General features: G+C 35.9%; 1 protein-coding gene across 2 annotated transcripts in view; it reads right to left on the reverse strand.

The window, feature by feature from the left end:
• FAM172A (family with sequence similarity 172, member A) overlaps positions 1-13,152 on the reverse strand; it is a 357,065-nt gene that overhangs the window by 26,958 nt on the left and 316,955 nt on the right. The window lies entirely within an intron of this gene.

Here is a 13,152-nt window from a genome sequence, read left to right on the forward strand (position 1 = left end):
GTATTACCACTCCCTCACTTGCTGCCGTCACTCTCCAACCCATTCTCCTGTTAAATGTTTGTTGTGACACTTATACTTACTAGCATTTGAAATACTGTTTATTTCTTCATTTACTAGCTTTTCTTGTGGGAGGGCTTATATTTTACTATCCATCTACTCTGACTACAGTGTAACCTCCTTCCAGGCAGGAATTTTGCTATGTCTGTTGCCGGAAACCATCCCAGTGCCTGGAACAGTGCCTGGAACAGTGCCTAGAACAGTGCCAGGCACAGAGCAGGCATGCAGTCAACATTTGTGGACTGACTGACCGGTTAAGTCTTCTGAAGTAGTGGGAGCTCAGTAAATGTGAACTGAATTAGAAATGAAATACAAACACGTTCTGAGATAAGTACTTAACTTCAAATGCTATGTTTTCCAGAGGGAAAAAATATTATAAAAAAATTAAAAACATTCTTTAAATGCTTTTCAAAAAATATAGGTGCTAAGTCCTAAATAGTAAAAGTGACAAGATATTGTACATGTTGCTTCTAAACTTTTGATAAGCCTGTTATTCTTAGTAACCCAATCTTTTGGGTAAAATGATCATTAAAAATATGATTGTTAAGTTTCTGGATATACAAGAAACCAGGTATTTGGTTAAAAACTGAGTTCAATGGTGTTTGTGTTACTCGGACTCTTACTAAAAAGAGCTGTTTCTATTCCATAGAAATAACCTGAAAGATTCATGTGCTATTCACATTTATTTTGGAAGAAGTATAGTAAAAAGAAATAAAATACTATTTATTATTTAGAATTTTAAAATATTTTCACATTTAAGTAGAGTTATTACTTTTTGTGAAGGTGCTTTTTTTTTTTTTGTCCAAACAGTATAAAGTTGTGTTATTCTCAAAAGTATTTTGACTCAAATCTATTGTGTTCTAGGGTGAACTAGCTTCCTAAAAGCCTCATCATATTGATGAATAGGCCCACTGCCTAATGATTAAGAGACAAAGATAGACGTTTCATGGAGACTGAAAATAATACAGGGCTAGTTCACCCCAAACACATGGGAGTTGCCTAAATGGATCAATTTTAGACATGTGGTGAGTTCATAGCAGTGAAGTCTGTTAAATTTCTGTCTATTCTATTTTCTTAGCAGTAAAAATTATGAGAAAGGGAGAGGGTTTTGATGAAATAGGAGAAAAGGTGATTTTTGAGAACTGAAAATAATTTTAACGGAACTAAGTATTCTGGAAACTATTTTCTTTTTTTTTCTCTCTCTCTTTAAATTTATGGGGGTGACATTGGTTAATAAGATCATACAGGTTTCAGGTGTTCATATCTATGAAACATGACCTGTATATTGCATTGTGCTGACCACCCAATCAAATAATCTTCCTTCACCAAATATTTAGCCTCCTTTACTACCTTCCGACGGGCCCTTCCCCTGGTCACCACCATGCTGTTGTTGGTGTCTATGAGTTTCAGATCCCACATGTGAGTGAAATCATATAGTTCTTAGCTTTTTCTGACTTATTTTGCGTAGCATAATGTTCTCAAGGTCCATCCACATTATTGCAAATGGCAGTATTTAATCTTTTCCTATGGCTGAGTGGTATTCCATTGTTTACATATACCACATCTTCTTTATCCAGTCTTCTATCAAAGGACACTTTGGTTGTCTCCATGTCTTGGTCACTGTGAATAATGCTGCAATGAACATAGGGGTACATATATCTTTGCGAATGTTTTCAAAATTTTTGGGTAGATACCCAGAAAAGGGGTTGCTGGGTCATATGGTAACTCTATTCTTAATATTTTTAGGAGTCTCCATACTGTTTTCCATAGTGGCTGTACCATTTTACATTCCTACCAGCAGTGAATGAGGGTTCCCTTTTTCCCACAACCTCTCTAACATTTGTTATTACTTGTCTTGTTGACAACAGTCATTCTAGCAGGTGTGAGGTGGTATCTGATTGTAGCTTTGATTGCATTTCTCTAATAGCTAGTGAAGTTGAGCATCTTTTCATATATCTGTTGGCCATTTGTATGACTTCTTGGGAGAAGTGTCAATTCAGGTCCTCTGCCCATTTTTAAAAATTGGATTGTTGTTTGTTTAGTGTTGAATTGTATGAGTTCTTATATATTTGGATATTAACCCCTTGTCAGAACTGTTTTTTTATGAATATCAACTCTTATTCGGTTGGTTGCTTTACTGTTTTGTTGTTGGTTTCTTTTGCTATGCAGAAACTTTTTAGTTTGTATGTGGCTTTCCAATTTTCCCAGCACCATTTATTAAAGAAGCTTTTTTTTTTTTCTACATTGTATGTTTTTGGCTCCTTTGTCAAAATCATTTGCCCAGGTACTAGTGAATTCTACCAAACATTCAAAGAAGATTTGATACCCATCATTCTCAAACTCTTCCAAAATAATTGCAGAGGCAATAATTCCTAACATACTTTATGAGGCTAACATACCTTGATACCAAAACCTGGAAAGGATAACACAAAAAAAGGAAACTACAGACCAATTTCTCTATTGAATACAGATGCAAAAAATCCTAAACAAAATACTAGTAAATCAAACAACAGACATTAAAAAAATAATACATCATGACCAGGGACATAAGGATAGTTCAACATACGCAAATCGATCAATGTGATATACAACATTAACAAAATAAAGGATAAAAGTCATATGATCATACCGATAGACATAGGAAAAGCATTTGATAAGATACAACATTCATTTATAATTAAAAAGCTCAATAAAATGGGTATAGAAGCAAAGTACCTCAACATAATAAAGGCCACATATGACTAAACCTTAGCTAACATCATACTCAATGGTGAAAAACTGATGGGGGAAGTAAACAAATTATTTCACAAAGAATTGGTTATTTACAAGTAAATCATGTGATGATTTCTTTGGTATTTATTGCAAGGAAAATATCTTTCCAGATGAGTGTATATGCTTTTGCTTTTCAAGTAAAAAAGATATTAGCTATTTTTTCTTCCTTTGATGATAAGAAAGCTAGAGATAAATTTTATTTTATTTTTAATCCTCACCCAAGGATATTTTTCCATTGATTTTTAGAGAGAGTGGAAGAGAGAGGGAAAGACAGAGAGAAATATCGATGTGAGAGAAACACATCGATTGGTTGCCTCCTGCACGTGCCCCGAACGGGGCCCGGGCTGGGGAGGAGCCTGCAACCGAGGTATGTGCCCTTAACCGGAATCAAACCTGGTACCCTTCAGTCCGCAGGCTGATGCTCTATCTACTGAGCCAAACTGGCTAGGGCTAGAGATAAATTTTATATTAAATTAACACAATTATCATATCATAAGCTGATAATTATCTATATCTCTAAATATATCTAAAGTAAAAATGTTTAGAGGCACAAAGATATAAAATCTCCATACCTTTATTTTAACTATTATGTCTTTATAAATGTCTTATTTATTGCAGGCTGACCAAGGAAATAAAGAAGGACAAGGTATGGAGAGAGGACTAAGGTATACAATACAAATAAAAACAATTATGTCTTCTTAAAGTTTTATTTCACAATTACATTTGAAAAGCAGAACTGTCCTATATGTCCACTGCTGTATAAAATTATTACAGAAGTTCCAACTTAGACTCTTCTCTAAAACCTGTCATCCTATTAAAAATGGGGATCTCAATAGCTTTTAGCCCCATGATAAAAACAAGGGACAGATTAAAATTTCAATAACATATTTTGTTAAAAAAATCAGAATTTCATAATCTTTTGAAACTCTGTAGCACTTTAATGGAACTTCTAATAGTACCTAACATTTGACAGGATTCCACAGTTTGGCTCCTGCAAAGTGGTTTTTGACAGCCAATGTGCACGAACCAGGATCTACACTGAAACTTGAATTTGAGCCACTTAGACATTATGATGTTGCCCAAATGTGAAGTGGTTCCATTGGCAATACCATATCCTCTCTCTGAAGCATGAAACTGAGTTGGGGGATATTTAGCTACCAAACTAACAGACCTTATCTAAGTCTTGATCAGACAGAAAAAAAATTGAGAAAGACTTTCTGGCATCCATTCTTTGTGAAGACACAGAGAAACCAAATGAAGTTAACAGCTCTACAAAGGCTAGAAATTGTGGTGTCCTAGAGACTTCATCATCACTGCCATGTTCATTGATGCCAATGGACATTTATTGAGCTCTCACCATGTATTAGTACAATGTCAGGGGCTTTACTTAAAATGGTCTTGAAGGTCATGGACCTTATTTTATGGCTCCTTATAATTCCTTGTGCCGGGCATAGGGTTTTTGAAGATAGCAGATATTCAGCGAATATGTATGGATTGTAGGAATGAGCCTGCTAGAGACTTACAGTCTAATTGAGTGATCGGATAGAGGTGACTTGTTTGCTAGCATGAACAGTAACCCAGTTTTACTGTTTCTTTCTAGTACATGTCCAGCACAAAACAGGAATTTAAAAATAACCAGTTAATCAATAATGTGCAAGTAATTTTATAGAAAACATTCATTGAGCACTTACTATGCTTTACCTGCATTACTACATTGAATTCTCACAATGTGGAGATACCATATTGTCCCCATTTTAGAGATGACATAGCCGAAGTTTATAGGGGTTAAGTAACTTGCTTAGTTACTGAGATAATAAGCTGTGAAGGCAGACTTGCACCTGGGCAGTCTTCACTAATGATGGTGTACACATAAAAAGGTAAACAATATTGTGAGGTAGCCTTTGTTAAAGGCCGGCTGAATAGTAGAGACAATAAGTCCTCTAACTTTAGAATAAGAAACAATTACTGAGGACTGGGATATGGGAACAGCTTTATGAAAAAAGTAGAAATTGAGGTGGGCTTTGAAAGAAGAGTAAGAATAATTAAGTATGGAGGAAGCAAGAAGACAAATGAACAAAGGAGTGGATGGAAATGCTCATAATGTATTTGGAGATCAGAGTTAGACTTACGTGGATTGAATGAAAGAGTTCGTATAGGAGGATGCTAGAAAACCTAATTAGAGATTTAGCAGGAACAAGGGAGTTAAGGATTTAAAAGTTTGGGTTTCATTCTTTAGGCACAGGGGAGCCAACAAAGTTTTTTTCATAGTGAAAGCTGCTTTTTAGGGAGATGTGTAGGATACAACAGAGGACAAGAGCTTAGAGACCATGAGATTAGTTTGGTAGAGGTGAAGAAGACCTGGACTGGCAGTGGCAATGGAGGATAATTTTACAGATAAAAGAGAAAGTAAGGACCAAAAAAACATGACTGCCTTGATGCTGGAGAGAGGGGTGAGTCAGTATCTGTGGCTGATAATGTCACTGTCAGGAATGGGGATGTTTAGGAAGGGAAGTTGGTTTTTGGAGAAGTACTAAACTTATGCTCTAAAACACTTGTTTCCTATGGGTTTAAGGCACTTAAAAATCAAATCAGAAATCTTTGGATACTGTTATAAGCCAGGAATTGGACCAAGTACAGGAGAAAGAATGGTAAGCAGGTAAGATATGGTCCCTGTTTTCACAGACGTTGGAGTTTATGAGAAAAGTGAGGCACTAAAAAAATAATTACAGTAACACTAATGAATTTTTTGATGGTGGTGAAATACTGAGTATAATGGAAGCACATGTTAAGAGGGTATATAGAATATAGTCTGGGATTTCCTTGAGAAAGTGACATTTAAACAACGGGTGATGTTAATAGTTTGGTGCCTCATTTTAGGGATAGTGATTTGTTTAAGACAGGTTATATACCAGATGTATCAATCTTAATACCTACTACCAACCACCGCTTCTAGCAAAACTACATTACTTATATAGATCTGCTTCACAGGACAGCAGTAGGGGCCATCTTTTATATTTCATGACCCTGCATTGTCCATCACAGCTGACTGAACCAGGAATGGACACTGATCTAAGTGCAGCTAGTTCCTAGGACCATCACCTATGGTCTGAAGCAAAGAGATGAGAAAAAAAACATAATTTTCTTAAGAATCTGAATGGGAAAAACCAAGAGACTGGTGGAGGATTGCAGCTGAGGTGAAGTCAGAACTGGAGACACATGAAGGCCATGCATTTGCCAAAGTTCTCAGTGGGCAGAAAGAGTAAGGAAAAGGAAGAAGCTGATCAATACGCAGTAGAGAGGAATTACAGAGAGAGACAGAGATTCCTCTAGAGAAATACCATGTGTCCATAAGAGATAAATGGCAAGAGAGTTGTTTCGTACAGCAATATTAGTTATCAATGACTACAATCACAAGATGATGAGTACCGTCACAATAACCCATAATGGATTCCTTTCACATTAGAGCAACATAATAAAGTCTAAATGACCTAAGTTAACATTTCAGTATAGGGTTCAGTTTTATATATTTTCTGTAAGAATCCTTTTTAGGAGACAAACTACAAATTCAACCCAAGTTATCTGAGTGGGTCTCTATGGTTGGTAGACAAAAGGGCTTAATTAAAACACATTATCCCCTCATGGATAAAAGTAAACTACTGTATTGAGTTCAGCTACTAGGGTAAATTATGATATATAAAACAAATATGTTTCCTACCTTTAAATGTCCTTAATTGTCATAATTATAGCATGCCTATCTCAACACAGATGCATCCGATATATTCTTAGGAAAATTGCCACAACTGTTGATACTTATATTGAAGTGTTATTTTGCATACTGCATACCATACACATATACATATACATGAATATATTTATGTATACCTAACTAAATCAATTATACAAATGTGTAAACAATTATATGACTTTCTCACAATTCTGCATGTATACGAGAAACACTGAGATGATAACCCCCATATAATTATGATCTCTTCCCATGCAGCCTTTCGAGTACATCACTGGGTATATAGAAGGTAGATTAAAAATTTTATCTTTCTGTCCAAGTGAAAGTAATTTGTTTCCAGATATAATTTCAACAATGAAGAAAACTTTTTAAAGGAATAAAGGTAATATTTTATAATACTAACTGCATTATTTAAAACTAATTTATTTTTACAGGCATACCTAGGAGATATTGTGGATTGGTTCCAGACCACCACAATGAAGTGAATATTGCAAGAAAGTAAGTCACATGAATGCCTTGTTTCCCAGTGCATATAAAAGTTATGCTTATACTATACTGTAGTCTATAACCTATGCAATACCATTATGTCTAAAAAACCCCCAACATGTACATATCTTAATTGGGAATACTTTATTGATAAAAAATGCTATCATCTGAGCCTTTAGTGAGTTGCAATCTTTCGGCGAGTGGAGGGTCTTGCCTCCATGTTGATGACAGCTGACTGATCAAGGTAGTGTTTGCTGAAGGCTGATGGCTGTGACAATTTCTTAAATTAAAACAAAAATGAAGTTTGCTGCCTTGATTGACTCTTCCTTTCAGGAATGATTTGTGGTATGAGATGCTGTTTAATACCATTTATCCATAGTACTTCTTTGAAAATTAAAGTCAATCCTCCCAAATCCTGCCGCTGTTTTATCAACTAAGTTTATATAATATTCTAAATCATTTGTTGTCATTTAACAATTGTTATAGCATCTTTACTGGGGAGATTCCATATCAAGAAACCATTTTCTGTGCTCATCCATAAGAAGTAACTGCTCACCCGTTAAAGTTTATCATGAGATTGCAGCAACTCAGTCACATCTTCAGGCTGCATTTCTAAGTGTATTTCTGAGATTTCTACCACATCTGCAGTTACTTCCTCCACTAAAGTCTCAAACCCTTTCAAGTCATCTAGGAGAGTTGGAATCAACTTCTTCTAAACTCCTGTTAATGTTGGTATTTTGACCTTTTCCCATGAATCATAAATGTTCTCAGTGACATCTAGAATAGTAAATCCCTACCAGAAGATTTCCAATTTACCCAGATCCATCAGAGGAGTCACTATGGCAGCCTTATGAAATGTATTTCTTAAATAATAAGACTCAAAAGTCAAAACTGCTCCTTGACCCATGGGCTGCAGAATGGATGTTATGTTATTAGGCATGAAAACAACATTGACCTCATTATGCATTTCCATCAGAGCTCTTGGGTGACCAGGTGAATTGTGAATGACCAGTAATATTTTGAAAGAAACCATTGGTTCTGAGCAGTAAGTCTCAATAGTGAGCTTAAAATATTCAGTAAACCATGTTGTAATTAGATGCACTGTCATCCAGGCTTTGTGTTCCATTAAAGAACACAGGCAGAGTAGATTTAGCATAATTCTTAAGGTTCCTAGGATTTTCAGAATGGTAAATGAGCACTGGCTTCAATTTAAAGTCACCAACTGTATTAGCCCCTAATAAGAAAGTCAACCTGTCTTTTGAAGCCGGGCACTGCCTCTGGCTATGAAAGTCCTAGATGGCATCTTCTTCCAATAGAGGGCTGTTTTGTGTCTATTGAAAATCAAATCTGTTATTTAGTGTAGCTACCTTCATTAATTACCTTAGCTAGAGCTTCTAGATCAGCAGTTCTCAACCTGTGGGTCGCGACCCCTTTGGGGGTTGAACAACCCTTTCACAGGGGTCGCCTGAGACCATCAGAAAACACATATATAATTACATATTGTTTTTGTGATTAATCACTATGTTTTAATTATGTTCAATTTGTAACAATGAAATTGTGGGTCACCACAACATGAGGAACTGTATTAAATCTAGATAATTTGGTGCAGCTTCTATATGAGCACTTGTTGCTTCACCTGGCACTTTTATGTTATGAAGACCAACCTCTGCTAGTCTCATACTTTTTGGCAGTGTCCTCCCCTTTCTCAGTCTTCACAGAATTGAAGAGAGTTAGGGTCTTGCTCTGGAGGTGGCTTTGGCTTCAGGGAAAGTTGTGGCTGGTTTGGTCTTCTATCCAGACCACTAAAACTTTCTTCACATCAGAAATAAGGCTGTTTTACTTTCTCATCATTTGTGTGTTCACTGGAGTAGTACTTTCAATTTTCTTCAAGATCTTTTCCTTTGCATTCACAACTTGGCTCATTGTTTGGCACAAGAGACTTAGCTTTCAGACTATTTCAGCTTTCAACATGACTTCCTCACTAAACTAATTTCTAGCTTTTGATTTTCAGTGAGAAATATGTGACTCATTTTTTCACCTGAACATTTAGAGGGCATTGTAGGGCTATTGGCCCAATTTCAATGTTGTGTCTCAGGGAATAGGGAGGCTCAAGGAGAGGGAGAGAGATGGTCAGTCTTAACATACACAACATTTATAGATTAAGTTTGCCATTTATTTTTTTAAAAATTATTATTTTTAATCCTCATCTGAGGATAGGTTTTCAGTTTTTTTTTTTTTTGAGAGAGAGAGGAAGGGGTAAAAAATTATTATTTTAAATCCTCATCTGAGGAGAGGTTTTCAGTTTTTTTTTTTTTTTTGAGAGAGAGAGGAAGGGGAGAGAGAGAGAGAGAGCAAGAGATCAATGTGAGAGAAACACCTACCAGCCGCCTCCCACCCGCAACCCAGGTATGTGCCCTGACTGGGAATGGAACTCACAGCCTTTTTGGTGTATGGGATGACGCTCTAACCAACTGAGCCACGGGTCAGGGCTAAGTTTGCCATTTTACATGGGTGAGGTTCGTGGTGCTCCCAAACAATTACAGTAGTAACATCAAATACTACTGATCACAGATCACCATAACAAATATAACAATAAAAAAGTTTGAAATATTGTGAGAATTACCAAAATGTGACACAGAGACAAGAAATGAGCAAATGCTGTCAGAAAAATGGCACCAACAGACTTGCTCAATACAGGGATGCCACAAACCTCCCTCTGTAAAAAATGCAGTATCTGCAAAGTGCAATAAAGCGAAGTACATTAAAACAAAGTATGCCTGTACTATAAGAGGAAAGCTTACCAAAAGCGTCATGAATCAATAGTGCTCTGATAAGCATCAATTTAGTAAGGAAAGTGTTACAAAACATGTTCCCTTGGTTTCTAATATACTTTAAAAAATAACATGGATAATAACATGACAAATATATAATGATATAAATTACATAAATAAATAAGTTGCAGAAAAAGATATTCCAGTTCTACCCTTATGACACATATTATAAGACCTAAATAATAAGAGTAGATTGAAGGCATCGTATCATTTTGGAATTTATATTAACGCATTTTTAGTGTCATGTGTATATACAGGAACTCACCTTACACATTCAGATTTAGCTATATGCTTAGAGAGTTGATGTAACGTACTTAAAAAAACACACCCCAAAACTAAGGCTGCATTTACTTCTTTTAATGCTGAAGATAAAAATTAGTGCATGTTAAATAATTTTATTTCCAAGAAAAACAAATGAGTCACAGATAAGAGATTTTGCAGCTCATATAACGTCTTTAACTTCTGCACAGTGCTTAGAAGTTGCTATACATATCCCAAACAGCATTTCACATCTACCTTGATGACTAGAATATGCCACTAAGATATTATTCATGGTTCATAACAAACTTGGACAACACCCAAGTGTGCAGAAATGAAACATGAAGTAGAAGAACCCGAAAGACTGGAACCCAAAACATCGATGGCAGAAACATAGATAAGAGTTCTAACTTCCAGAAAACACAAACTAATTTTTATTGTTTAGAATGTGAGCTGATAGAACAAATGGGAGAAAGATACATGGTGTCCTACTACTACAGAAGCATCTTCCATGTTAGCGCTTATTATACACAGAAAACTGCAAATAAATAATGATAAGAGATCATAGTGTGTCTGATAATCTGTGACAACAATTCTAACGCTGTCGGTGTAGCCACTGGAGAAACCTGCACGTATTGAGCCCTGACCCACAGAGTCTTTTATCTGCATGTGTACTCTCCACAGGCCAAGCAAATAAAGGCCAAATGATAATTTACACATGAATCAACTTTCTCTGCAGCACAGGCACCAGAGACGTTTCTTTCTCTGTTACTCAGAGAAAGGCAGCCAGGTCTAAGCTTGTCTCACTAGAAATCATACAAGTGAAACCGCGATTTGCAGGAAAATGGCAGATCAGCAAAGGGAAGCTGTTCTGAATGCTTGATAAAAATGGAAGCCACAAAGGACTAGATGAATATTTAGTTTGAAAGCAGTCCTGACAGTAACAATGAATCTTTATCCTATTCAAAACAGGTAGTGTCATACAAACTGAAACGCAGATACAATCCTGATAGCAGATTACACAAGATACCTGGGTGGGTATCTTTAAAGACTTCAGCCTTCATTTGAATAAATGTAGACTGGTGGATCCTTTGCATCTAGATCTTATTCAGAGTACATACAGTTATTTCACATGAATGTCATCTGGAAGGTATATTGCCCACGTTGATAATGAGAAATAAATCAGGCTTGTTCATGAAAAACTGGGAACACATTTTATACCAAGGAACTTGTAAAGGGAATTTATACAGTGTATTTTTCTTCAATCCAGACCCCTTGGTGCCTAGGTTAACTTTACAAATTCATCAAACTATCAAACTATTGCTATAATCTTTCTTTTAGGAATGTATAAGTGAACAATAATTGTCCTGGCTCATTTAACAGAAGAATGGAGACTTATTATTAAATTTGTGTTAATAGGCCATTCCAAAGATGACTATGTAATCTAATGAATGATAGGTACCAACTAAATCAATAAAATTATTTTTTATTCCATTATTACCACTTTTACATTTGACCCCTAAAATGCCTACCTTTCTACTCAACAATGCATATCCATATCCCTAACTTTCTTCAAATTTGGTTCAAAACTCACTGTTCAGGAAACTTTCCCTTTCGTTTTGGTGTGGTGCTTGGATATAGAAGAGCATAAGTAAATGCTGCTAGCTATGTACATGGACTCTTAACACAAAATGATAGGCCAAAATCTTAAATATACATTTTATTCATGAGTTGTATTAGAAATGTGGTACAATTTCTGTTTCATAAAAGGAAATTGTAAAATTTTATGGTTTTAGAATCCAGAAATAGATCTGTAAACCCCATACCACAATTCACACTCTGAGAAATTAAAAAATATGAAAAGTTATGAGTAAGTCACATCAATTCTTTTTGATGGATTGCATACATAAAAAATTCTGACAATGAACAGTTTTTGACATTACAGTGGAACCACGGTTCTTGAACTTAATTAGTTCCAGAACACTGTTCGAAAAGCGATTTGTTCGAAACCTGAATCATTTTTGTCCCATTAGAAATAATGTAAATTGAATTAATCCATTCCAGACCCCCAAATGATTTCCTGTTTTAACATTTCTTATATACAGTACATGTCTAATGTACTGTTTAATCTATAAACACTTCTTAAATTTATTGAACTACCCCCTACTAACCTTAAAGGAATTTTTAATCACTGCCTCTGAAATGCTATAACTGGCTAACTGCTTTTTGTTTTTCCAATCAACAACAGTTTTTCTACCTATTCAATTGCCTGTGATTGTTCTGTGAGCACTTTCACACCCTTAGGAACATCAGCACTCTTGATGGTCTCTTTATTGTTTTAAAATTATGCTAAGCATTCTCTCCTTTGTTGCCTGAGAGACGCTTTTTGTCATGCTAAGGTATCAGCATGGACATTATGCTAAGTGAAGTGTCAGAAAAAGAAAGACATATACTATATGATCTCACTTATATGTAGCATCTAAGAACAAAAGAAAATAAAACCAAGCTCATAGATACAGAGAGCAGATTGGTGGATGCCAAATGTGAGGATGAGGTAAAGGGAGTCAAAAGGTATAAACTTCCAGTTATAAAATAATTAAGTCATGGGGATGTAATGTACAACATTTCACTGTATTGCATATTTGAAAGTTGCTAAGAGTAAATCTTATAAGTTCTCATTACAAGAAAAAGAAATTCTGTAAGTATGTATGTTGAAGGATGTTAATTTGAATTAGTGTGGTGGTCATTTATATATATGTGTGACACACATCCTATATAATAAAAGCATAATGTGCAAATTGACCGAACAGTGGAATGACCGGTCGCTATGAGGCACACTGACCACCAGGGGGCAGATGCTCAATGCAGGAGCTGCCCCCTAGTGGTCAGTGCGCTGTCACGGGGAGCGCCGCGGTGGTGGCAGGAGCCTCTCCCACTTCCGCTGCAGGCAGGTGGTAAGGAGTGAGAGGTCCCGGACTTCGAGAAGGATGTTTGACTGCCTGCTTA

Source organism: Myotis brandtii, unplaced genomic scaffold (assembly GCF_000412655.1).
Source record: "Myotis brandtii unplaced genomic scaffold, ASM41265v1 scaffold344, whole genome shotgun sequence".
Classification (NCBI taxonomy): domain Eukaryota; kingdom Metazoa; phylum Chordata; class Mammalia; order Chiroptera; family Vespertilionidae; genus Myotis; species Myotis brandtii.